Source organism: Myiozetetes cayanensis, unplaced genomic scaffold (genome assembly GCF_022539395.1).
Source record: "Myiozetetes cayanensis isolate MyiCay16 unplaced genomic scaffold, myiCay2020 scf4, whole genome shotgun sequence".
Lineage (NCBI taxonomy): Eukaryota > Metazoa > Chordata > Aves > Passeriformes > Tyrannidae > Myiozetetes > Myiozetetes cayanensis.
In genome coordinates, this window is record NW_026087631.1 from 59,858,062 (window position 1) to 59,862,582 (window position 4,521).

Genomic DNA, 4,521 nt, shown 5'->3' on the forward strand with positions numbered 1-4,521 from the left:
TTTTAAGGAAATCAACAGCTGGGATGTCTCTCTCAAGGGGCTGTACACTAGCGTGTGGAGTCTATAGACTTTCTTCAGGTTCAAGAACAATCCATCCCAGGGATCAGGAAAACAAACAATAAAACCAGGAGACCTGAATGGATGAGCAAGGAACTTCTGGAAAAACACATAAAATTAAGTATACATAAATTGGAAGCAGGGGCAGGTAACCTGGAAGGAATACAGAGGGACTGTCCAAGGATGCAGAGATACAGCTAAGAGAGCCAAAGCCCACCTGGAGTTGAATCTGGTGGGTGATGTTAAAGACAAGGAGGGTTTATTTATTTATTTAAGTAGCAGAAGGAAGACTAGGAAAACGGTGAACCAACAGTTGAATGGAGCAGTCTCCACTGGTAACATAGGAAATTGAAAAGGCTAAGTTGCTGAGTGGCTTCTTCATCTCAGTGTTTACTAATAAGACCGGCTTTCAGAAAACTATAGCCCTGGAAACCAGGTAAAATCTAAAACAAGGAAGACTTCCCCTTAGTGGACCCACATAAATCCATGTGTCTTGATAGGATGAACCAATGAGTGCTGAGGAAGCTGACTGAAATCAATGTGAGGACACATTATTTTGAATGATCTCTGCTTTTGGTATCTAAAGACTGGGGGAAAGCAAGTGTCACTCATATCTTCAAAAAGGGCAGAAGGGAGAACCTGGGAAACTAGAGGCCAGTCAGTCTCACCTCAATCCCCGGAAAAGCGATAGAGGGACTAATTCTAGGAACCACTTGCAGGTACATGGAGGACAAGAAAGTGATATGGGGTAGTCAACAAGAAAGTGATATGGGGTAGTCAACAAGAAAGTGATATGGGGTAGTCAATATGGATTCTGGACCACTAACATGACAAAAGGACTTGAACATCTCCCATAGGAGGAATGGTTGAAAGAGCTGGGATTATTTAGCCTGGAGAAGAAAAGCCTCAAGGGACATCTCATGAAGCTGTATATGTATCTGCAGGGAGGCTATAAAAAAAATAACAGAATCAGGGTGTTTCCAGAGGTACCCAGTGAAAGAACAAAGAGAATAGGGACAAACTAAAATACAGGAGGTCCCCGCTGAACATGAGGAAACAAATTTTTTTTATTGTGAGGGTGACAGTGCATGGGATTAGATTGCTTAGAGAGATGGTGGAATCTCCATCCTTGTAGGTCTTCAAAAGACATCTCAATATGGTCCTGAGTAACCCTGGAGGTGACACCTGGCTGAAATGATCTCTAGAGCTGCCTTCCAATCTCAACTATTTCATGATTACGTCATATACTGAACCCACATTGAGTAGTGGACTGCAAATAAACCAGAGCTCTGTAACTTTCAGTGAAAATAAATAGTGTTCTCAGAAATGGTACCCAGAATCAGAAACAAGATTTGAGACTAAAACTTGTCTTGAAAGTGGCAAAAGCATGAGTGCAAGATGTTCTAAATGAATCCCTTTTGCACTCAGGTTGGAAGAGAACATTTTCTTGGAGTGTCTTTTGTAGGTTCCTCATTGCATTCTCCCCTAGCCTTCACCATACAGTTATCATCTGCACATCCTTACTCTTCTGCAAACCCCCTCCAAAGAATATTACCCTCAACCTCTTTTCATCTTGGTTTTGTCCACCTTGTTTCAACTATTTCTCTGTAGTCTTTATGTCTCCCTCCTCTCTGAAATAATTATCTTCCCTTTTGCTTATGTTGTACGCACAGAAAAACAGTAGAGTTGAAATGCTGCTGTGCAGGCATGCATTTTCCAGGTATACAGGGTAGTTTAGTGAAACATTGCATGCCCAGAGCAGTCAAAACCACGATAGACTGTGATTTAAGTTGATTTTAGCTACCTAGTGCCAAGAAATAAAACTTCTGCATATGTAGATTCAGAGTTTCCAAAACATTACGTCATGAGTTTTCATGGGGACAGGAAGGCGCTCTTTCCTGACCAAAAGGCCGCAGCGCTCTGACCAGATTTCAACTCCTTGCTCCAAAGCATGGACAATACACAGTTACTTGAAGAAAAGGTTGCCAGGGTTGTTTTAACATTGCAACACGATGTATTTTCTCCAGCGTTTTCTTGGAAATGGCTGAACTGTTTTGGCTGAAACTTTTTGGAAAAAGAAATTAAGTGAGCCCAATATCATTGCACAGTAACTTCTAGCCTAAAAGGTTGATATTTGACCAAGCTGTAAACAAGATAAGACAAAGGTATTGTAGTAAGGAGGTTTGATAGATCTCAGTAATAGTCAATGCTGGCAACATCAGCAAAATCAGTCCTACATATAGACCAGGGAACAAATGATCACCAATAACACTGAGGAAACTCCAGCCAAGATGCCAAGTTGAGTAGTAATGGAAACAGAAAAAAACCCTTAAACTTGAAACAGTACAGAGAGCTGGTCAGTTTTGAACATCCTTTCTGTCATTGCACCAGCCTATGCAATGATTTGTGTGCTCTACTATATATATATATACAGATACACACTTTAAGATCTCAGCTGAAACTTCTTTCCACTAGATGCATTTATTTCACTCCTGAAGCACTGATCAATAAACTGAGCTCAACTAAGGAAAAAAAAAATCCAGATTCAGCAATCATGAGATGTGAGTTAACATAGCAGAAATGTTGCTGGTGTTTGCATTTATAACAGTACTGATTTATTTAATACCAATATATTAAAAACTTTGCCCAAAGCCATATGGCCTTGGGCCAACAAATAATGCGAAACTTAGTTTATGAACTATTTGAAAAAGAACAAATAAACAAGAAAAGCAACAAGTGTAAGATTTGTGGGGTCAAGTCATTAATTCTGAGTAGAGTGAAATTGTAATGAAGAAAAGCACATGTTTTATTTTAAAAATAAAACCACAAAAGAGCTTCTTGGGAATATTAAACTGTAAAAACCTGGAATAAAGAATTTTATGGGTTACTGTGGTATAGGCTTCTCAGGCGATCATACTCATCTAAATTTGTCAACTCATGACAAATAAGACTATTACTATAAACTAAATAAGAACCAAAGTAATACAATGAATCAAGAATTAATCAATAGCTTTTAGTAATTTTTTTCATGGAAGTCATAATTAATTTAATGTATACTTTAGGTTCTGAGCCATCAGCATCTGAGCATATGACTTACCCCATTCTCACACCCAAACTCTACACTTAAATTTCACAGTTTAGGGTATGAGAGAATGAGTGGATGGAAGTATTTACTTTTTTTGTGAAAAATACAGATTACTTGGTCTAATGATGCTTTCTATCCACTTAATGGAGGATTTCCTTTGTTAGACATTTAACAACCAGAGAGTAAAATTTACAAAGGTGTATCCCATGTCTGGAGTTCCAACAGCTCAAAAGTCCCCACAGATTGCACAGAAGGCAAATTCCAGGAATACTGTGCCTGCTCCACACAAGAAATGTTAAGCAATCCCTGTTCAGACACTGCTTCAGTATTATGTTATCTACAAGGTTTTTAGTCTGCAGCTGGCTCACTTTGGAATACCGGTGGGGAGGTCCATCTTCAGGGATATCTATGCCATAGGCAGTGTTGCTGCCTAACACTCTTGGACAGCCAGGTATTTAGTGCACAGTATGATTCCACACTGGGTACAGCATCCACCACCTATATGCAAGAAGACAGGCTCTGCATTGCAAGAGCAATAAGACTGGAGATGCTGTACAAAGTATCCCATGTTTAAGCAGTAAATCCAGTTTGTTGGCAGCTGCTGCCAGGAACTCACAGCTTCTTAATTAAAGCAGACCTGGTGATACTGGAAGCGTACAGACACATTCACAGACACTAATTTCCTTGGTAAAAATACCAGAATACTTCAGGTAAAAATGGAGGTTTGTGGTCATCTCATTTAACCCCTGTCTCAAACTAGGCCCAGCTTCAAAGTTAGATCAGGTTGCTCCAAGTACTGTTGATTTTAAAAACCTCCCACAGGGAATTTTCCATAGCCTCTGTAGGAACCTGATGAGTGCTTAGACACCTGCAAGGGAAGAATTTTTCTTATATCCATATGGATGCTCTTCAATTTGTGGCTACTACTTCTTGGCCTATAGCTGTGCATCTTTGAGGTTCTGGCTCCATCTTTTCTGTTAACTCTATCAGGCAGTGGAACAGAGTTCACTCCAGTTCTTCTGATCTAACCCTGTTTTCCAGGCTAAGCAAACCTTATTCCCTGAGCTTCTCCTTGTACATCATGCTCCAAGCCCCAGTGACTATCTACTGGACTTTGCCCAGACAGTCAACAACTTTGCTTGTACCCATGGCCCAAAACTGTGCATAGTTCTCCAAGTGTGGACTTGGGACTGCTGAATAAAGGGAAATAATCACCCCACAACCTTCTGGCTACACTCTTACTAATACATTCAATTAAGTAATTAGCCTTCACAGCTGAAAAGACACATCGGCGAGCCACATCACCTGACTTTCTGCTGCTATCTGGCACACATACTGTGAATTATGAGTAAGTTCTAAACTTAGACTCAATTTTTTAT